Source organism: Chiroxiphia lanceolata, chromosome 15 (genome assembly GCF_009829145.1).
Source record: "Chiroxiphia lanceolata isolate bChiLan1 chromosome 15, bChiLan1.pri, whole genome shotgun sequence".
Taxonomy (NCBI): Eukaryota; Metazoa; Chordata; class Aves; order Passeriformes; family Pipridae; genus Chiroxiphia; species Chiroxiphia lanceolata.
This window is the reverse complement of record NC_045651.1, coordinates 3,732,947-3,755,947: the sequence shown is the minus strand read 5'-3', so window position 1 is coordinate 3,755,947 and position 23,001 is coordinate 3,732,947. Positions and strand designations below refer to the sequence as shown.

At 52.7% G+C, this 23,001-nt stretch overlaps 1 protein-coding gene across 1 annotated transcript in view; it reads left to right on the top strand.

Annotated features, from left to right (window-relative positions):
- The first annotated feature begins 4,519 nt into the window (after window positions 1-4,519).
- Window positions 4,520-23,001, top strand: part of PSD2 (pleckstrin and Sec7 domain containing 2) — an 87,482-nt gene continuing 69,000 nt past the window's right edge. Inside the window, exon 1 of the mRNA XM_032703144.1 lies at window positions 4,520-4,635. The gene's annotated coding sequence lies outside the window, so the exon portion shown is untranslated. The remainder of the gene's footprint in view (window positions 4,636-23,001) is intronic.

Sequence of the window (23,001 nt, the reverse complement as noted above, 5' to 3'; positions counted from 1 at the left end):
TCCTAGTGGGAGAGGTGACTGGTGGCAGAGGAGACCCCCATGGGCAGGGCTGGGGTTGGCTCCCTGTGCCGGTGGTGGCCCGGGAATGCCGATCCCGCAGTCATCCTTCGCCGTGGTGCCAGAGGGTGCCTGACACATGGCACTGGGAGATCTGCAGTTGGCCCCGAGCGTGCCCCAGATGGTTTGATGCCAGGGTGTTTGCACACAGCTCTGCCATTTAATGGGGAGAGAAGGCAGAGCTGATCCCAGCTGAAGCCGTGCACCAAACGCTGACAGACTGTTTGTCGAGACACAAACATTGGCAAATGGCCCTGCTTGCCGTGTACTGAGAGTCACGGCAGAGAGGGAGGGAACCCAAGAGCGGGGATGTCTCTGGCAGGGACTGGGAGTCCTCAAAGTGCAGTTTAGGGCGTGTTTCTGGGAAGAAGGAAGTCGCTTTCCAGGGAGATTTGAAGTACCCTTCTCCAAATGGGTGGAACTGGGATGCCCAGCTTGCATAAATGAGGCTGGGGGTGATGGGGATAGCTGGGTATGATCCAGTTTGGGGGATGGAGCATCCCACCTGTCCAGCCAGGATGGTACCCCTGTGGTCCCTCAGGTTTGGTGTGTTCAGGAGTACCTCTCCAGAGAAAGCCAGACCCACCAGCACATCGGATGTGCCAGAGACTCCTCTCCCAGCAGGTAATGGAGCACTCAGGGCAGCAGTGGGGCTATCTGTGATCCATGGCTTTTTGGTAGGGTTGTGCCTTACTCACCAGCATCTGCTGTTGTCTCTTCCCCTCTGGGATCCCACACTCCAGAAAGGAGTGGATGGGAGCCATGGAGAAGGTGACACGGAAAACATGAGTCAGAGCTGGACAGCCTGGAGCAGAAGCCAGGGACCAGCGTTGTGCCCAGCGGGGGGGACAGGTCTGCTCTCCCCAGGGACAGGCTGGGACCTTCCCACACCATGTCATGAATTTACAGTGGTGCTGTGAAGGGAAGAATCACCTCTAAACAGCACCTTCAGGCCTCTAGTGCATCCCAGGGTTTGGATCCTGGGAAAGCCAGGTCGCCTTGCCAGAGTTCCCAGCCCAGAAAAGCCAGCTCTCAGGAGGTCTGGGTAGCAAGAGACTGGAGACTGACTGGAGAGCTTTCCAGCTTCCCATAAAACTAGGGAAAACAAGTGCTGCTCCTATGCTGATTTAGGAGCTTCATTTTGCCAGCAGGAGCCTTTTGTCTCTCAGAAGATCCTCCTGACTGGAAGAAACTTTGGAACTTAATTGTTAACCCGGATGGGCCTCAGCTCAAGGTGATGGACTTCCGCAGACAAGGAGCCCTGTGTCTCCAGGAGCTCTGCCCTGCAAAATGCTGAACACCTCCCAAGGCAACAGGGTCAGGGAGAGGGGGTCCCAGAGAAAGGAAAACATGGCCCATGTGGGTGGGGGGCACAGAATGGTAATGAGGGGGGAGGAGTTAGCACCTGGCAAGAATTACAAGCAGGGTAAGGCATTGTCATCTCTCTGGACACCACCGTGGGGCAGCATAATGTCAAAGGAGTCCACAGTTTCAAATTACCACTGATACCATATCAAAAATATCAAAATTTGGGTTGAAAGTTCAATGAACAAATGGAAAGACTCTTATGGATTGATACTCTGCTTTGGAGTATCATCCAAAATGTACCTGCATTAGAGTGAGAGTAGTAAGTGTGTCCCTTTCACCAAGTTCCTGGGAAGAGGAAGGGTCCCTGCAGAGTGCAGGGCTTGGCTGAGTGGCAGACAGGGCTCTATCCCTCTGCCAGCCACCACATACCTGCCTCACTCCATGCTGGCCCCCAGCCAGCAGCACCACCCAGGACTGCTTGGGGGACCCACCTGGAGATGCAAAGGCCTGGGAAGGCCCATTTGGAGCAGCCATCCCCTAATGTGCTTTGTGACAGCAGCCCAGGACTTAAAACTCGGTGCCTGTGACTGCATAGGAGGCTCAGCCAGGTAATGCCAAAGGATGTGGGGCAATGTGGTCAGTCTGTCTTGTTCTGTGCGGCTTTCTGCTCTCTCCTGGGGCCTCCTTGGTGCTGCCAACTCACCATTTGTGATGTTTTTAAAATCTCAAATCACATGATAGAAATGGTGGTGGCATAAACGGCAAAAAAAGTTTTGACTCGTTGGAGCTACTGTGAAAAAATACTTGCACAGAGGTGGAAAAATGCCTGTTGTGGTACTGAGGGGCAGCTATTCACCCTGTAAAATGTCAGAGTATGTGTCAGACAGGGAGGCCCTGTTGCACCAGTCCAGTCTCTGGGGTGGTTTTCCAGTACTGGGGAAAAGTCCTGGAAGCTGGCTCCTGCATCACCTGTGGCTGTTTTTCTCTCCATCCCCTGCACTGGCTTTCAGTCCCCTCCTGAATTCCTGGCCATATCAAAAGAGAGGAGACAAAAAGGGCCAAATGACTATTTCTAAACCAATGCAAACACCCCAGGCAGCAGCTCAGCCCTGCAGTGCCCAGCTCCCAGAACACTCATCCTTGCCCTCGGTGTCCCCCTGCCCTCCCCTCTGCCAGGTGCCCACTCAGCCTCCCCTCTGCAGCTCACACATGCCAGCTGCCTGCCCCCTCCATGGCCCCAGCAAAGGGAAGGGGCTGCTAACAGAAATATCTTACTTCAGTGTGACCTCCCTGACCTGAAACCCTCCAGAGACCTCTCTCTAGATTATCCTCATCCTGCTGCTGCCAAGCTCTGCCTCTCGGCCTTGACCCTTCTCTCAGCGCTGCAGAGGCTGCCCTGTGACGAGTGGGGGTGTGTCCCTCACGGTGCCTCGCTGCTGCCTTTTGTGTGATCTCCCACATGGCCCTCCCCTTAGCCAGAGGTTCTCCTGCCGATGTGCCGGGCTCAGCGCTGGCACCGCGGCATCCCCTGGGATCCTGTCTCTTAGCAACGCCGAGGAAGATGCTGAGCACACGTCTGGTCCATCGGTCCGCGGAGCCTCTGTGCACAGTGCAGAGGGCAGCTGCTGCCTGGAGGGAACACAGCTCCCCTGCACACCCCACCTCCCCTCTCCCCCGCCCCTGAGAAGCAGGGAGGTTGAGCACTGTGTGGTAAGATACACACAGGTACCCCCAAAAATGTCAGGGCAGCGGAAAGAATCCACAAAGGTTCATCCTGAAGACGAGAACGCTAAAAACTTGCAAAGGAGAAGCTGCATCAGGCTGCAAAGCAGCTGAGAAAGACACACCTCCTGTTTCTTCTTCGAGTTTTATTATCTCTGCTTCCCCATCTCTGCCCACTGGATGCAGAGACCTGTGGCATCTTCTCTGTCCTCCCATATCAGAGAGTGAGCTTCTGGAATGCAAGAGAGGAGAGAACAGCACTGTTTGGAGAAAGTGGCAGGGAAGCCTCTCTTAAGCCTCTCTACTCCTCGGTAGCAAAATCTTCCGGAAAAAGGGTGTTTACTCCTGTAAGCACCAACGTGAGGCCCCTCAGCCTGGTACCCCTGCCCTGCTCTCCAGCCCATCCCACAGCTTTCCGAAGGCCTTTCCTGCACCAGCAACATGCAAAACTCCCACCACCCTTCTTCTCCTCTTCCACCACTCCTTCACTACCAGCAAAGCCCTCGGGAGGTGCTCAGGCTGCCCCAAAAGAGCCAGAGGGGCTGATGAGTATCCCCAGTGCATCCTGCTGTCCTGCACATCCCTGTCCTCCATGCACAGGGCAGAGGGCAGCTGCTGCCTGGAGGGAACACAGCCCCCCTGCACACCCACCTCCTCTCTCCCTTATCCCTGAGAAGCAGATGAGGGGCTCAGGAGGTCGAGCACCAACGTGGGGCCCCTCAGCCTGGTACCCCTGCCCTGCTCTCCGGCCCATCACAGACCTTTCTGAAGCCCCTTCCTGCACCAGCAACATGCAAAACTCTCACCACCCTTCCTCTCCTCTTCCACCACTCCTCCACCACCAGCAAAGCTCTTGGGAGGTGCTCAGGCTGCTCCAAAATAGCCGGGGGTGGAGGGGGGGAATGAGCAACCCCAGAGTCCCACTCATCCCCCGTGTCCTGCTTATCCTCCGTATCCATCCTGCTCATCCCCAATGTGTGTCCCGCTCATTCCCACTGTTTGTCCCGCTCATTCCCGGTGTGTGTCCCGCTCATTCCCGCTGTTTGTCCTGCTCATTCCCGGTGTGTGTCCCGCTCATTCCCGCTCTTTGTCCCGCTCATTCCCGGTGTGTGTCCCGCTCATTCCCGCTCTTTGTCCCGCTCATTCCCGGTGTTTGTCCTGCTCATTCCCGGTGTGTGTCCCGCTCATTCCCGGTGTGTGTCCTGCTCATTCCCGCTGTTTGTCCCGCTCATTCCCGCTGTTTGTCCCGCTCATTCCCGGTGTGTGTCCTGCTCATTCCCGCTGTTTGTCCCGCTCATTCCCGCTGTTTGTCCCGCTCATTCCCGGCCCGGGCGGTGCCGGCGCAGTTCGGGCCGTGGCCGCCAGGGGGCAGTAGAGGCGCGCCCGGGCGCTTTGCTGCCCCCTGGCGGCTCCGCGGCCGCGGCCGGTCCCGGTTGTCCCGGGGGATCGTCCCGGGGGATTCTCCCGGGGGATTCTCCCGCTTCCCCATGGCCGCACGCGCGTCCCGAGGACACGGCAGAGCGGGCGACCAGGGCGAGGAGGTACGGGGTGAGTGCGCCTGTCCCTCCCACCCGGGAGGAGCGTCTCCGGGAGAGGGGCCCCTCGGGGTGAGCGGCGCGGTCGGAGGGGCGGTTCAGGTCGCGTCGGAGGGATGGGGGTGCTCCCCGAGCTGTGTTACTCCAGTATCGGAGGGACGGAGGTGCCCCCGGGCTGTGTTATTCCCTGTACCAGAAGAACGGGGGTGTCCCCAGGCTGTGTTATTCCCAGTATCGGAGGGATGGGGGTGCTCTCCGGGCTGTGTTATTCCAATATCGGAGGGATGGAGGTGCGCCCGTGCTGTGCTACCCCCGTGCTGGGGGATTAGGGGTGCCCCCGGGCTATGTTATTCCCTGTATCAGGGGGCTGGGGTTGCTCCCCGACGGTGTTATTTCCTGTACCAGAGGCACGGGGTTGCCCCCGGGCTGTGTTATTCCCTGTGTCGGAGGGTCGGGGATGTCCCCGGACTGTGTCACCCCCGTGCTGGAGAGAAGCGAGTGGTCCTGGGGCTCTGTTATCCAGAGGGAGGGGATGCCCCCCCTCCTGTGTTACACCCGTGCCGGAGGGATGAGGGTGTTCCCCGGACTGTGTTACCCACGTGCTGGAGGGATTGGGGTGTCCAGGGGCTGTGTTGTTCTCATACCAGAGGGATGGGGGTGCCCCCGAGCTGTGTAACCCCCGTTCCGGAGGGATTGGGATGTCCCGGGGCTGTGTTACCTCCGTGACGAAGAGAAGGGGTTGCTCTCGGGCTTGTGTTATCCCCCGCCCCCCGGGGCTGTGTTAGACCCCTGCCCGAGGGGTTGGGGTGCCCCGGGCTGTGTTATCTCTATGCCAGAGGGATGGGGGTTTGCCGGGTCTGTGTTATCCCCCTCTCGGATGGATGGAGGTGCCCCCCGGGCTCTGTTATCCCTGTGCCAGAGGGATGGGGGTGTGCCGGGTCTGTGTTATCCCTGTGCCAGAGGGATGGGAGTGCCCCCGGGCTGTGTTATCCCTGTGCCAGAGGGATGGGAGTGCCCCCGGGCTGTGTTATCCCTGTGCCAGAGGTATGGGGGTGCCCCCGGGCTGTGTTATCCCTGTGCCGGAGGGCTGGAGGTGTCCCAGGGCTGTGTCACACCCGTGCTGGAGAGAAGAGGGTGATCCCGGGGCTGTGTTGTCCCACATACTGGAGCAATGGGGTGCCCCCGGAGCTGCGTTCTCCCCGTGCTGGAGGGATGGGGCTGCTCCCGGGCTGTGCCATCCCCTGCATCAGCAGTAGGGTGCAGGACAGGCTGCTCAGGACGCTGCATACCCACCTCTCTGCAGGCCCAGCAGTGCCCCAGGCTGGATCACCATCCTCTTACAAGCAGTGTAGGGAGAAGTGACGGGCGCTGAGCTGGTTCTTCTTCCCTGAGAGCCTCAGGGATGGAGCACTGTGGGATTAAGTTTGTGCTCAAGTGGTCTCATGCTATCTCAAAGCTGCAATGCTTCCTGGGCTGCTCAGGGAAGGACTTGGAGTAGGGTTTTTGGAGGATTTGTGGCCTGACAGAGGGTTTGCTGCAAGGATTTTTCTGCTCTCAGGTTCCTGGCCAGCTGCTCCCTTGTCCTTCTGTGTAAGGGAGCAGGTTTAACTGGGTGTCAGAAACATCCCTTCAACCAGTGTTGTGTAAATCACAAGCCAGAGGAGCAGCATCCTGCTCCTGCCATGGGTTTGCTGCAGTTCCTCAGAGCAGAGGGAAGGCTGAGAAGCAGAATTAAAAAGGTGTGATGTGGACAAGCCCACTCAAGCTGACTGGCAGCTCATCTTGGTCTGATGGACGAGAATTTCACTGGGAGGGTTTCAGGCCTTTCTTGGCAAGCAGAATTAGCAGCCTCTTGGCAGGTTTGCAGGCATGGGATGCTGTGTCTGTGGGATGGGGAGCTCTTGCTGTGAGGAGCTTCTCGTGTTATGAAATGTCTTCAGCCTCCAGTTCACTCTCAGTCCCTCTGGGTAGTGCAGACCTTGCCTGTTGTTCATAGTGGAGCTCATCTGCTTCCACCCTTCTGAAGGGGAGGTAGGGGGCAGGCTTGGGGTATCAGAATGTTTGATAAATTAGGTTGCTTTTCTGAAATATTTTTTTTTTAATTAAAGGCAAATGCTGATCACGTCTTCAGAACTGAGTTCTTGTTTGTGGATTTGATATGATTCTTTAATCTAAATGCCTTTGCATAGGATGAATGGCAATCTTGGAGTTAAAAAATCATTGTCCCCGGGTGAGAACATTTGTCTCTTTCTGCCTGGCATCAGTGTGGCAGGAAAAAGGGAGACATGGTTACTGGGTTAAGTGTGAGGGAGGCAGTGGTTCTGGGTTTCTTCCTGGGCTGGCAGAGGTGGTGTGAGGGCTGTGAACAGCCAGCCTGTGCACCTACAGTCAGCTCAGAGCCAGCTGCAGCCTGCACCCTGCTGCTGGCAAACTGAATTTCACTGCTGTGAGCTCAAAGGCATCATCCCATCCCCATTCCTGGCACCACAAACGGGCTCAGGCAGCCCTGGGCTGGAGATGGTGGTCTCTTCTGTCTCTCTGTCACCCCTGGGATTCATCCAGCACCATCACTCAGGGTCCTGGACTGCTCTCCCTGGGAAGGCCTGTGGCATCTGCTCCAGCACAGGACAGGCAGGCCACCATCCTGCTTTCCTGCTGCCTGATTCTGCCCTGCCTGCTCCTCCCTTCTACCCCAAATTGTCCTCTCTGGAAGCCACTGCAACAGTCCTCACAAAGAATAGAGAAACCTTTCTGCACCTTTCAGCTTTGTTCCAGGCTGGGGTGCAGACTCCCCTAGCCCAGAGCGGGGGGCTGAGCAGCTGAATTCAGTGCAGGGCAGGTAAAAGGATGTTGTGGGTGACAGGTTAAAAGGAACCTGACATGGGAACACTTGCAAAGTGATTTCTGTGGCTTTTCTCAGGGTGGGCTGAGCCATCAGGTTAGTCCAGAAACACTCACCTCAGTTTTGGGTCTGCTGAGGGGGCTGCCGTGGGTCCCACCTCAATTCATGACTGTCCCAGACAGCTTTTGGCAAGTCTGAGTTTAAGAAACAAACCACACCTGGCAGGGAGACCTTTTCTGGAGGGCATTAAAGCTTTCAGCAAAGGGACCTGGACGGTTTCCTACTGCCTCTTTTGAGAGCAGGAACAAGGAACAGGGTTTTGAATGGTGTCCTGAGACCTGATGCTCTGGGTTTCCGTTCCAGCACAGGGTTCTAAGCCAAGAAAACTGCCTGTCCTGCCAAGGCCGGGTAGGAAACTGGGCCCTGGAGCAGCGTCAGCAGCGTGGCGTTAACTCCTCTCTGCAAGGAGCACTGAGGCTCCTTTGATGAGCTCACTATCTGCAGCAGTTACTTTCTTGTTTCCTTCCAAAAGTGCTGTCCTGCCTGGCTTAGCCACGGCCTGACACTGTGGAGCTTGTGAAGATGCTCGTTCAGGCTCAGTGATGAACTTCAGTCACTTCTTAACCACGTCCTGTCTGAGCTGTGCTCTGCTGGTGAACAGCCAGCCTTGGCTGGGGGATGGCCCTGGGGGATGGCAGTGGGGGGCAAGGATTCAAGCAGAGGTAGGTGGGCTTGAGCCAGGGGAGGGCATGGCTGCAGAGCAGGGACCTTGTTCTGGAACAACAGCAGTGGGACACATGGGGAATCTTCTTATATTTTCTCTTTGGGTGATGGTTTCTTGCAAAACCCTGGGTTTAGCAGATCAGGTGGAAGGGATGAGCTGTTAGTTTGGGCACACATATCCCACAGGCTCCTGGGAATGGGGTGTTTCTGGGGGTAGGACAGGTACACTGACTGCCAGCAGCAAGTCCAGCAGTCATCTTAGAGAGACTGAGAGCTGCTCTGCTTTGATCATCCCAGCTGCTTGCCTGAACACACCACACATCTGCACTTGAGCTGTCTCCCATCAGGTGAGACGTGTGCCTGGACAAGCTGCCTCCCCTGTATTTGCTCCTCCTGCTGCGGTGACCAGATGTCCTACTCTTTAGTGATGTTGTCCTACTTTCAAGTAGGTTATTCTATTTTTGCCTGGCCCTGTCCTTTTTGTGACTTTGCCTCCCTACGTGTCCTGTGCCTGGCTTTCCCCTGGCAGAGGCAGAGGATCTGCAGGTCGTGGTCCTGAGCAGTACAAGACATTTCCTTCTTCTGTGTTTCCCGAGGAACTCTCACAGCCACCAGCCTTGCAGACCAGGCATGGGCAGGGACCCAGTGCCTCCTTAAAGATGATTAGATGCTGAAGGTCCTCAGAGGGAAGGGTCAGGCTTCCAGCTTGCTTTAAGGGTCTTGAATGGCCCTGCTTGAGCTGGCAGTCATGTGAAGGTGTTTGTTGTTGTTTATATGTCTTATCTTCAAGAGCCAGCACTTCCAGGATCTGAAAGAGATGTCTAAGCAGAGAAAGAAAGGGCTGAGCTCCCTCTCAGGGCTGAGAGTCAGCTGGGAATGGAAATGGAGCCTTGTCCTGTAACTGCAAACTGGCAGCTTGAAGTCTAGGTACTGCAGGGACCTGACTGCCAGCTCACAAGCCTTCCTTGGAAAACACCTTGTCTTTGGCTGCCAGTCCCTGCTGACACTGATCTCCGACACTGGCTCTTGCTGGCTTCCCCTCCTCTTACCCTTTGAATTCAGTTTGAAAACTGCAGCTTCTCGTTGAAACCAGCCACGACACGCTGAGGTCAGGGTGCCTGAAGGTCTCTGAGCTGCCCCAGGTGGACTCCCTGGCATGGCTGCCAGGCTGCAGCCGTGGAAAAGGGCAGTGCCCTGTTGGACAGGCTGGGAGGGAGCACGCAGGCTGGAAGCTGAAGGCTGACAGGCTTTGGACCAGCACTGCAGTTTATTTATGGCCTGCTTAGCAATCTCAGGCAGGCAGTGTGGGTTAAGGCATCTCCTGTCCTGGATTGACAGTACAGATCCAATTAGCCATGAAAGCCTCTAATTATTTGTCCTGAATTGCTCCGGTGGTAACCAAGGCTGTGCTATCTCCTCCTTTTGTCTGTGTCCCAGCTGGAAATGCCCCAGTGTCCCTGCATCTAGAGCAGCAAGTGTGATGTGCGAGCAGAGTCAGCACAATCTAATCAAAGGAGACAGGCCCGGGGAGTTAATGAGGGGACGGACCCGCTTCGTTAACTTCGGAGAGTTCTCTAAGCCCCGTCCTGAGAGACAAAGGACTGAGATTTCGTGTGGCAAAGATAAGGCTCACGAGATGAACTGCTGTGGCAGAGGGGCTGCAGACCATGGGGAGGGAAGGGGGCGGCTGTCAGAAAGATTTGAAAGCAGAAAGTCCCTTGCATGTCACAGGAGAAGAACACCTCCCCTATGAGAAAGGCTGAGAGAACTGGGATTGCTCAGTCTGGGGAAGGGAAGGCTCCAGGGTGACCTTACTGTGACCTTTCAGTACCTGAAGTGGCTACTAAAGAGCTGGAGAGGGACTTTGGGCATGGAGTGACAGGACAAGGGGGAATGGCTTCAAATGGAAAGAGAGTAGGTTTGGGAAGAAATATTGGGAAGAAATTCTTCCCAATGTGAGCGTGGCGAGGGCCTGGCACGAGCTGCACAGAGAAGCTGTGGCTTCCCCATCCCTGCAAGTGTCCAAGTCCACATTGGACAGGGCTTGGAGCAACCTGGGAGAGTGGGAGGTGTCCCTGCCCATGGCAGACTGGCAGACTGATGGAGGTGACCATCCCAGAGAAACGACCCTGGATCTCTGGGAGAGAAACTGGGTCTCTAGTGAAACGTGTCCTTGCCCATGATGACTTTTAAGGTCCTTTCCAACCCAAACAATTCTGTGATTCTATGATTCTGATTCTACAGCTTGGCCAACACGGGACACTGGAAGGACACTGGCTGCAGGGAGTGGGTTCACACGAGCAAGGTCCAGACATGTGTGCTAAGTTACAGCTGTGGATTCTCAACTGGAAAACTATTTTAAGGTGAAAAAAGGTTTGCAGGGCACTTATTGCCTCCTCCCGCTCATTCTGGGTTCTCATTCTGCAATGGAGGAGCCTCGGCTCTCTGCTAGAGAAAATGTGTCATTTACGTTCTCAGTAACCTTAACTCTGACCTGAAATGACAGCAAATAGCTCTCAGACAGGACAGGGCAGCCAGCCTTGCCTTGAAAGCAAAATTTTACACAAATGACATTCAGCTTCTGTATGAGGGGCCAGCTGAGTGCTTCCACCATTGTTTCCAGGTCACAGAGGCCCCCCCAAAATGGGTTTTACATGGTTGTCTTGTGATGCTGCCTGAAGGCAAGCCGTGGCTTTGCTCACCACGTGCACATTTTCTCTTTGTGTGGATGTCTGAGCATCAGACCTGCCAGTGAAACGGCTCTGCCCCTGAGCCTGAGAGGAAGGAGAATCAGCAAGGGTGCCCACCTGGGGGAGGCTGGGAGCTGTTCACAGGCATCCCTGGTGTGACACTGGAGCACCAAATATACCTCCCTGACCTCCAACCGAGGGACATTCACACAGGACCCATCTCTGCCAGGGCCAGTGCTGGTCCTCAGAATCAGCTGACAGATCCTCCAAGCCTCTTGGTGTCCTTCCCCTGCAGCCCAGAGCCTGCCAAGTTCAAGCCAGAGAGCTCCCTCCATACAAATGGGGACGAGGGGGGCGGGCTGTTAACGTACAAAAACTGTTTCTTTCCTGCCCGCTTGGAAAGGGGAGCTATGGAATTTTAAGCAGCGAGGACAAAACTCCGCTGAAGAGGCCTCTTCTGTGCTTGCTTGGTGAAATCACTGATCACAGTGGTGGGGGGGTCCAGGAAGATGCCAGGCTTGCCCTGATTAATGGCCCTGTTGTTGTCTGCTCTAGTTTGTTGGTCTTTGCTCTGGGAGACCGTTTGCCAGAGCGGCAACTATTTTCCCCAGAGCAGCTTCCATGGGAGCTGTCCCCGTGGCAGGGGCTGTCCCTCTGCATGGCCGGGCTGCACAATGCCAGCTCTTGGGCCTGGCCTAAAGGGCTGGCCCAGAGTGTTCTGGGAACTTCCTTTGTGGCCATAAAACCCGAACAGGTAGAGAGGAGGCAGGTGAGAGGAGACAGAGGATCTTTTTTCCACCGGAGGCTTTCATTTCTGGCTTTTAAGCGTGCCCAGCTTTGCAGCTCAGTACCCTGAGGAGAGGCACCCACTTCTCATACCTCAGTCTGTTCTCTCCAGCAGCACTGATTTGGCTGGGCTGGGAGCTCAGCAGCAGCCTGACTCATGCTTTTCATCCATCACTTTGACCGTCCAGCAAAGCGGCTGTGCCCTGCACACCTCCTGTTTCCCACCCCGAGCTCAGAGCATCTTGCTCAGGCCCTCTTGCCTGTGTTTTTCTCCTTGAACCACTTAGTTTTAAAATAGAGCAATTATCTTCCTTCAGAAAGGAGCTTACTCTCTCCAATCTAGGGCAGTTTGACAGCACAGCAGCCTGCACAGCTTGCCCTGGGAGCACGGGTGTGTTCCCAGCGTGGGGGCTCTGAGGGCTGGAGCCCCTCTGCTCTGGACACTGCCTGAGATAGTTGGGACTGTTCAGCCTGGAGAAGGGAAGGCTCCAGGGAGATCTTAGAGCACCTCCCAGTGCCTAAAGGGGCTCCAAGGAACTGGAGAGGGACTTCGGACGTGAGCATGGGGTGACAGGACAAAGGGGAATGGCTTCACACTGACAGAGGGAAGGGTTAGATGGGATATGAGAAAGAAGTCTTTTACAAAGAGTGTGGTAAAACACAGGTTGCTCAGAGAGTTGGTAGATGCCCCATCCCCCCAAATATTCAAAGCCAGGTTGAGCAAGGCTTGGAGAAACCTGGTCTAGTGGAAGGTGTCCCTGCCCGTGGCAGAGGGAGTGGAGTAAATGATCTTCAAGGTCCTTTCCAGCCCAAACCATTCTGTGATTCTAAGTGGAGGGTCCTGTCTGTGCCTTAGGATGGTGGTTGGGTCAGTGGTTTGGGGTCTGAGGAGGGGCATGACTGCAGCTGAACAGTTTGAATCCTTGGTCCCAGTCTTTTCTTAGTAACTGCTCACGAGTCAGAGGGATGCAGGTTTGGAGGCTTGGCTCTTTGGGAGCAAGGGCAACACGTTCTGCCAGAGTTCACAGCCCTCCCTCAATTGCCAAGCCCTGAGGGATCTCTGGATGGGGAAATTTGTCCCTGAGTCTGTGTGATAAGAAAACACAGCCCTTGAGACTGTTACCTACACACCTATCAACAAGAGACAGACCTGCAGGGCTGGCAGGAGCTTCCAGAGGTGGCCTAAGGCACACTCATGCCTGAAGATGGAGGACCAGTTCTTATGTGGGTTGCTGCCAAGAGAAACTTCTCCAACCTGCTCCTAAAATCCCTGCCTGTGACCCCCCTATTAACCCTAGATGGGGGCTTGGCTGTGATTCGGGGTCCAGAATTGCTTGTGGGGTTAAAATGCTCAAAAATAAGAGCCTCTGCAGAAGCTTGTTGCAGGGATTAGTTCAGTGACAGGGCACATTCTGCCAGCCTCAGCTGCCACATGGGCCGTGGTGGGAAGGGTTTACATCCTCACATGTGTAGAGCACCTAATCTCCTCTGTCTTGGGATCCTTCTGCTGTCTCACAACTCTAAACCCAGCTGTTGTTTAATTAAAAAATAAACAGACAGGTATTCACAAGGAAAATGAAGCTGTTTTGTTCTTTATGTGTCCTTGGTGCTCTCCTGGCATCTTATCTGGGGACAACAGCTCTAAGCCCTGAATTTGCATTTTTGACTCGCAGAGCCAATTGTTTTAATTGGGAGTAAAGCCAGGGAACAGTGTTTGTCCCATGCCACACAGACTGGCTGTGGTGTTAGAGGGGAACAGTACCTTCTTTCCCCTTTGCCCTTGCTCTGAGGTTCAGGTGATGTGGCTTTAGCTCATGTTTGGTTTCATGTCTTGAGTGACTCCTGAGGGCACTTGGATTGTTCAGCTGGAGGAGACTGAGGTCAGACTTCACCAGGATCTGCAGCTTCCTCACGAGGGGTAGTGGAGGGGCAGCTCCAATCTCTGCTCTCTGTGACCAGTGACAGGACCTCAGGGAATGGCTGGAGCTGTGTCAGGGGAGGTTTAGGTTGGATCTCAGGAAAAGATTCTTCCCCCAGAGGGTGGTTGGGCACTGACCAGGCTCCCCAGGGCAGTGTCATGACCCCAAGGACACCAGAGCTCAAGGAGCATTTGGAAAAAACTCTGAGGGTGGGATTGTTGGGGTGTCCTGTGCAGGGCCAGGAGTTGGACTGGATGATCCTTGTGGGTCCCTTTCAACTCAGGATATTCCGTGATTTCATGATTCTCTGACACAGCTTTGTGCACCTGTGCTAAGCCAGCCTGGACACAACCATAGCCCATGTTGTGCTGTGAAATATGGTCAGGATGGTCTGGAGAACCAGAGAAAGGTCTGTGTGGGGCATCCAAGGTCACGTGGAAAGCCAACATTAGCTACTGATTATTTCTACTGTAGTAGAGAAGAGCCAGCTGACCAGCAGCTAAAGGGCAGAAACAAACTCTTTGTAACGGAGGGCATTTGTCCACGGACACAAGACCAGATGAGTTGATCTTTAGCTGAGCTTTGTGTCCTTTCAGTGGAGCCAGAGCTCCAACTCACACCCTAGAAGTTTGGGACCTACAGAGGAATCCCAGGTGAGCCCTGAGGTACCACTCAGTATGTTCATCTGACCTTGGCAAGCCTGGAGATGCCAAAGCATGGGGGGAGACTGCAGCCATCTCCATATTCCCCGAGTCAGCAGAGCTTCTCCATCTGGTGGCTTTGGATGGGACGCAGAAGAAAAAACTAAAAGGCAAATTTTCAAAGGTTGGAGAAGTGGAATCTCCTTGATTAAGGCATTATAAAGCACTGTGATCATCAGGCCCACCCCAAGTGTTTGTCTTGAGCCAGCCTGGGACCTCTTTTGGGTGTGGACCAAAAGGCTACCCAGTGCACAAGTCCCAAGCATCTATGGACACCCTTTCAGTGGATCAACTGGGGCTGGGTTTGAGGCATGGCCCAGGTGACAGACAAACCTGGACAGGACTTGGTTGCTTTGAACTTCCCCTACAGGAGCACCAGGCTTTCACCCTCAGATCACAGACCCCTCAGACACCCTCGGGGCTCAACCCACAAGCTTTGTACCCTGAATTACTCCATCACTACGGAGCAAATGCAGTGGTACAGACCCAGCCATGGCTCTGCTAATGCCTGGAGGCAGATTAGTGTCTTTTCCTTGGAATCTGCCACCTATAGCACCTCTGACCAAGGCTCATGGCTTAAACTCCACTGCACTCCTGCAGCAACACTGTGCGTTTTTCATACTGGAAACTGAGATTTGCAGAGGTGAAGTGAGTTGGTAAAAGAAGTCAGAGCTGTGTGGAAGGAGAGAGAAAAAAAACCAGTAAAGCTGTAAAGCTGCCATTTTAATTTGCTGCACTGAGAACATCATCGTTGCTGAGCTACCACCCAGGTGCTCATCCAGTGGGAGCTGCTGGAGATTTGCAAGTATAAGTGCTGTAAGCAAGGGACAACGTGGATTAAGCCTGACACCCCACTGGATTCTCCTTCTCTTGGTCCCTGATCTACCAACAAGCACCTCTGCCACTTTGCATATAATGTGACCTATTGTATAAATATTTAGTCACTCCGTTGGGAACATTAATTATAGATGGAGACGCAGCTTTTGAAAGCTGCCTGTAGGTCTGGGCACCCAATTTCCATTAATTTTAATGAGAACCAGACAACCAAATCCCATTCGGTGGCTTTGAGCATCTCAGGCAAGAAGCTTCATCTGACACCCCCCCCCCCCATCCTCCCCACTCTGCAATTTAAGACTGAGATTTGCAAATACCTTACAAATCCTGCAGATGCCTGAGCTGCCCTTGTGCCATGCCATTGTCCTCTGCTGAGGATGGTTGGCTGGTGGCTTCAGAAGTATTTATAATAAGTTCATTTAAACCATCCTGTTAGGTTTTTTTTTTTTCCTCTGCACCCCCCTCCCACCCCCCCAGCACTTTGAAACAGCGACGCCTGAATGAACCCCCCCAGCCTGTGTGGGGTTTTTTTTTGACAGAGAGGCTTTGATGCTGGCAAATGACAGCTGTGCAGAGCAGGTCTGAAATGAATGATTGAATTATCTGACTGATTAAAAATGTGCTGTGGCTTGGAAGATCTGACAGCAAGTACTCGCTGAGGCGACTCACATGAAAGGGAGCTGCACGCACGTAGGGTGTGTGTTTGTGTGTGCTTTGGGAAAAACAGCCGGTGAGATGGGACAAAACACCCAGAGCAGCAGCTTCTTAAGCTCAGCATCCTTTCCAAAGCTCCAAATCTGCTGTGAGGTGCTCAGCAGAGCTAAAACTCAGCGTGGTTGTGGAGATAATGATTATTTAGACAGACGTCAGCAGTGGTTTAGGAAATGGAAATTGAGCTAAAAAGTGGTGCAGGGGCTGGGGAACTACTTAACTGCATCTCAGTCCCGTACAGACCTGTGGCTGAGGAGTGATAAACTCTCCTGTTGGAAGCATGGTTCCATCCTCTGTGCTGCAGACACATGCCCATGGTGTGGGGCAGCCCCAGGGTGTCAGCTCTGTGGGAACATGTCCCGTGATCCAGAGTTTTGACAAGCCTGGGCCCCTGTGAGATTAACTACAAATGGCTGGGAGGATGGAGAAATGAAGCTTGTTTGTGGCTGTGCCCTCAGTGCTGTCAGTGATGGCAACAACAGATGTGTTAATGCATGAGGGACAGGAACAGCCTTTCCAGACCTATCTTAACTTCCTTCCCAGTCCCCACGTAGCAAACTGTCCCTCCTGATGCCTCACAGAAATTCAGCTCAGCCAGAACACAAGCGAAATATCTGGTAGCGAAAGGAATGAAAACATTAAAATTAAAAAAATGTTTCTTCGCAAATGAAACATTATTTTGTCAGCTCAACAAGTTCACAGGTTCCTGTGGGAGTTCCATCCAGGGGAAAAAAATCCCAGCATAAAGGTTACAACTGTAATTCTTCATCGTGAATGCTCTTCTGATAGCTTGCTGAAATTGATTTTTCCCTACATTGTTTAACTGCTCTTCATCTCCCTACTTGCAGAAGATCACTCTCTTCCCCTGACCCCTGGCTCAAAAGAGATGAAACACTGGGCTATAACTAATTGCTTTATCAGAAATAGTTTTGGTTTAGTCTCCCCTGAGAGAGGAGGTTTAGCCCAGCCCCTGAGTAGTTTGTTCTTTGCCCTTTGCAGTGCCATCAGCTGAACTGATGTTGGGTGTCTGTAACAGCTTCAGCCTTGCTGGTCACACTCCCTGTCCCAGTTCCAGTGGCCATTTCAACAAGACTAAATGCTGAAGCTATAACAGTCCTGAGGGCACACGTAGCTAATGGGAATTCATTGGCATCTGTGTCATCTCTCCATCAACATCCCCAAATGTCCCTCTTATTGAATCCACTCTAGCAACCCAGGAACACTCAGAGCAGGGGAGGTGTTCCCACTGCAGCCCAGCCCCTTCCCAGGTGTGGGAGCCCCAGGCCCCCTGTGCTTCTGCCCCCATTTATCCCAGCCAGGCCCTGAGTGCTGAGCTTAAATGAAACATCAGATCATTTCAATGCCCTTTTCCACCGTCTGAAAACTTCTATTTATCAACAATATTTTTTAATTTTATAGACAACAGAGAAGTGGTTGATGCCCCATCCCTGGAAGTGTTCAAGGCCAGGTTGGACAGGGCTCTGAGCAACGTTATATTCATGAAATCAGAGAATCATAGAATGGTTTGGGTTGAAAGGGACCTTAATCTTGTTCCACCCCCTGCCATGGGCAAGGACACCTTCCACTATCCCAGGTTGCTCCAAGCCCCATCCAACCTGGCCTTGGACACTTCCAGGGATCCAGGGGCAGCCACAGCTTCTCTGGGCAACCTGTACCAGGGCCTCCCCACCCTCACAGGGAAGAATTTCTTCCTAATATCCAATTTAAACCTACTCTCTGTCCATTTGAAGCCATTCCCCCTTGTCCTGTCACTCTGTCCTTAGATCCCTTTCAGGCACTGGAAGGCCACAATTAGGTCAACCCAAAGCCTTCTCTTCTCCAGGCTGAGCAATCCCAGTTCTCTCAGCCTTTCCTCATGGGAGAGCTGCTCCATCCCTCTGATCATCTCGGTGCCTCCTCTGGACTTGCTCCAACAGGTCCATGTCCTTCCTGTGAGGAGGATCCCAGGGCTGGAGGCAGGACTTGTCCTAACACCCAGCCAGGGGCTGCTCTCCCATCCAGGTTGCAGCAGTTCAGCCCCAGCACAGACATTTCCCTGCAGACACCAGATCGAACGAGGGGGGTGGACAAACACCTTCCCTAAATAGCTCCATAACAAAGGGAAAGAAAATCCATGTTCCCAGAACAGCTTTTCAGCCTCAGGAATAGATGCTGAAGGACTGGTGTTGCTGCCAATGCACAGCCCCATGGTCTCTAAAAATGACAGATGATAATTTTCTGTAACCAAAAGTATTGCAGTGAATTTGGTGTAATTCTGTATCAGGCCTCAACTGGACAGATAAAAGTGAATTGATTACTGAACTCAGACTTAATAGTTGCTTAAACGCCCTAATTGCATTTGTTACGAGCAGAATGTGATCTTAAATTGATAATACATATGCAAGGCACTTGAAAGTGGTAAATTTTCCTAAGATGAGAACAATTACCAGCAAGAAATGATTGGAGGAAAAACTGAGAGAAAATAATTTGTGTTCTAAATGAGGGCTGTTTAGGAAAACTTTGATAGATGCTGTCCCCTCCACAGCATGCATACAGATTTGCAGTCCTGGAAGATATTCTTAGCTAAGAATCTATCATCGTTGAGGAAGAGAAAAACAAAAATAATAACAGTAATAAAAACCCAAATAGAACAAGAAGGGATTTGGTGACAAAAGCAATGAATTAACTGTTACATAACACAGAGACCTGGAAGGCTAATCTGGAAGAGCAGTCAATGAAAATTATGTTTGCCAGCATTAAGGACTATTAGACACTGTGCATGTGTGTGTGTTTACAGGCATATGTGTCAGGAAGAAAATAAATGCTGCATGTTGGGTTTAGGTGAAGCTGGTGTAGAGTCTACCCTGACACTGCCAAAAAGCCCAAGAAAAGTCCAGCCAAAGATTCATAACTCTGGAAAAAAGCAGCCTGATGGGTCCATATCCTGGAAAGGTGATGGAAAGCTGCTTGTTCCAGCAGTGACCAGGCAGCACATGGGGAATAGCAACTGGGAAACTGAAATGTTTGTACATATCTAGGACTAGAAGAAAGCTACACTGAATGGCCTCATAAGGAATGGCTGAGAGATCCTTGTAGGGCGTTTATACTTCGTGTGTGTCAGTACCTGGGGTGCTGGGAGAAGGGTTGCCCAGAAAAGCTGTGGCTGCCCCACCCCTGGGAGTGCTCAAGGCCATGCTGGATGGAGCTCTGAGCAACCTGATCTAGTTGAAGGTGCCCCTGCCCATGGCAGGGGGTTGGAACCAGTTGAGCTTTAAGGTCCTTTCCACCCCAAACCATCCTGTGACCCTGTGTAGTTAGTCAAACAAAACAGGACGACATTTCTTTAGTTGGGATGATGGATGGCAGAGAGGGGGAGACTCCCAGCACTGGGATATAATAAAAGATGGAAGAGATGCTGCAGAACCCTGGTAGCCAGTAGAACAGCAGAGTCCCTGTGGGACCTCCCAGAGCTTGCTCACATCCGTTGCTGAGGATACAGTTTTCATACACTAAAAGTTACTGAAATTAGGACAAGTCAGACGCTGTGAGTGGTCGGGTCTGCTTGGGGAGCTGGTTTTATGTCAGCAGTGGGCTCTCAGGAGGACAAGTGCAAATTCAAACGCTCATGAACCCCCATGAGCGGAGGAAAGATGGTGTTTTGGAGGACAGTGACTCATTAGAAAGTTGTCATGAAGGCAGCCAGTGAGCAGAGTGCTCATCCAGCATCAATCTTTCCTTCTGCCAAAATCTGAAATGCCAGGAATGATGCCTTCCATATTCCAGCCTGGGATTTCCCAGGCAGAAGTGCCTACGCTGGGCAGGGAATCAAATATCTCCATGGCACATAAAAATGCGCCAGAGAGGTTGACTAATCCCTGCACAGGAGATTTGTGCTGTGCAGTGTCCTCTTGGGACTTCCAGAGGGCTCTGGAGATCACAGTGGCTGTGCTGGGCACTGGCCAGGCTGGTCTGAGTCCTGGTCCAACACCCAAAAAGTTTTTGAGGAGCTCAAAGAATGAACTATGGTATAGAAAACCAGATTCCTGTGGAGCCCTAAACAAGTTCCACTTGAATGTACATCCAGGAGGACATTATAACAGGAACTGGTCACAGCCTATGGGAAAAAGAATTCCTAAGGGAACATTCTTGAAGTAGCCAGGCTTTCGTATCTAAAATGAGCCAATGGTTGCAGGGTGACAGCAGACATGATGTTTAGATGCAAGTCCTGGGGTTGGAATTACTTCCCCCATGAGTTAATTGTTGGACAGTTTGTCTCAGGGTCAGGTACTTGGTGTAGCTCAGCCCCTCTCTGTCTTCCCCCCTACACCTGTAACTCAGACAACTTCGATGCAGAAATTCTGGGTGTGGACTTTCTGACCACCTCTTACGTGCAAGGACAACTTTTCCCCCTCCTCATCCTCCCGCAGGATCCTCTGGGAGTGTGGGCTGTGGCAGTTCCTGCCATAAGCAGTATCACCTGCAGGCTGGAGGCTTTCTCCTTTTTCCCACACAGAAGTGGTAGCTTCTTTACTGGAGGACACATTTCATCTGAATTTCCCAAACCCCTCAGCCAAAGAGTTCTGAGCTGGCTGTTAGAGCAGAGGCTCCTGACAGTTCTCCTTTCACATCTCCCTCCCACCAGCTCCTCACCCATCATGGCACTGCGGTCCCTTGGTGGCTCTGTGACCCTGGAACAAGCCACTGCAGAGCAGGAACTGATGTGAGTGGGGAAGAGGAGGGAGCTGTGGGTCTCATGTTCAGTGCCTGAGGCTTCAGCCCCAGAGAAGCAAAGCCTTGTGCTCCAGGGGGTCTGTCTGGGTGCTTTCACTCACGTGCTCTGACACACACATACACACAGGTGGATGCTTTCCCTGGACCCTCTTCTGAGAGACTCTCCTATTCCCTGTTCCCTTTCCATCTTCCCAGACTCACAAACCTGTTAACAGCCTCTGCCTCAGGGCCCTGAAGCAGCCCTATGCATGGACCCTTTTTCTCATGATTATTTTTAAAGCACCATTTCTGCCTGTCGTCCTCCCCACCCAGGGTGGGGGTAAAAAATCTCAGCTCTCCCAGCCCCTGGAAAAGCCACGAGGAGCCACCTCTGATGCCCCTGATGTGAACCACCATTTCCATATCTCAGAGTGTGCTCAAACAGCTCCAGGCCAGATTTTTCAGGACAGATATCACCCAGAACAAAGAGCTGGTTTTAAGTGTCAAGAGAAATGCAGACAAAGGACTGACCCTTTTTTCTTCAGAGGGCTGTTATCCCCCTCCACATCCCCCTTCCCACTACTACAGCAAGGTCCACACAGGGCTTTCTCCTAATCCTGGCTTCCATCAAAGTGACTTGTACTGAAAGTTAGTGAGTCCCAGCTGGGAAATCCAAGGGGTTTCCTGGGAAAAACAGCTGTGTGAGGACATGGAAGCAAATTCATTCCTGGGCACACGAGAACACCTGTGATGGTTTCATAATACAAATTGAGAAGACTGAGCAGCACCCAGGAGCATCCCTGTGTGCCACACTAAGTATCCTGAGCAGGGCATGGCTGGAAAACTACCTGTAACAGGGATTCAGCACTTCAAACTTCGGCATCCAGCTGCAGTTATGGCACTTTTAAAATGGTGAGGAGAAGTCAATGAACCCTGTGGGGTTGTTGGGTAAGTGGTCCTGGCTTCTCCACTCAGAGTCAAGGGGGAGCAGAGCCAGTTTTGTGGTGCTGCCAGCCTTGGAGCAGCCTTGGAGCTCAGGTTCAGTGGGTCCTGTGGGGCTACATGACCATGAACCATCTCAGGACCACGAGCTCCCATCTTTTTTCTACCTCTCCCACCAGTCTGACTGGAGTGTTCCCATGATCTTATGGGGTGGGTGTTAATTTTTAGTGCCTGCTGTGTGGTCTGCAGTGTTTAGTTCTGGTGCCAGCAGCTCCCTGTTGCCTGCCAGGCTCCCTGGTGGGTTCTTTGAAGTGTTTGGGGCTTGAAGGGTGGCCCCCCTGATGCTGGCATGGATGGAAGGTGCCCTTACCTAAGGATGCTCCTACTTCTCCAGACAGCTCATGTCACAGATGGCAAACAGCATCTGCACATTCACATGCACACACAGACAGTTAAACAGCACATCCAGAATTGCTCTATTTTAGGAGTTTTCTTAATTTAAAAAATATTATGACATATTCAAGGCACGTAACAGAGATCTACCAGCAGAAATCTCGGTGCCAGCAGAAATCTCAGTACCCTGTTACTGTTGGGAGTGCCCAATCAATGACAGAGACAAGCCCACTACCCTGCTGAAGGGATGAGAGGAGGTTTCTCCCTGAATCCAGCTGTTGATAGGCTCATTCCCAGAAGCAGAATGATTGATAACCCAGTTATTTGGAACCCACTAGTGGATGTATTCTTAGAAACTAGAACCTCATTTTCTCATGCTGCAAAATGTCATTTCCTAGGACTGGCTGCTCAGAAATTGGATTTTGTTCCTTGCCTTCACACCTGAGCAGCACAACAGACTGATGAATATTAATTGTGTTTTTTCATTTTTAATTTTATTTTTTTTTTAAAGCACCCTCAGCTGATAATTGCTTGATTACAAATACAGCAGAGTTGATCAGAGGGAGCAGCAGGACAGACTTTTGTGATGGCATAAGGTGAATCTCTTGGGGGAAGGGACCCCCAGGGAGGTTGCAGTCCCACACCTGCATTTGCCTGGCTCCTTGCTGCCCTTGACCGTGGCCACAGGATCCATTTCTTGTGTCTCTCCAGCACAGTACCTTCATTCACACTTGCCTTTGTTGGATAAGTCCCGGGTATAGCTGCAGGGTGGCTCATTACATGGTTCATTACCGACACTATCCCTGGCAGAGAGTGGCCGTGTGCTGTGCTGGGGTATCCCTGCTGGAAGGACACACGGCCGTGCTCTGCCGGGCTGCTCCAGGACATTATTCCACCTCGTGGCCGTGCCTCGGTGCTGCCATGTCTGGTTATCCATTGTAATGAGGTTTTTAATTTGGGGTACTGGGGATTTGTCTGCTTGCTCAGCGATGTGTGCCCTCTGGAACAAGCTTTCCAAGAGACACAGAGATCTAGGGAGGGGGTTTCTCCCCGGAATCAAGAAGCCATTGGCTGTGTTGGGACATGTGTCTGGGGCAGACGCCAAATCTTTCTTCCTCGCCTAAAGGT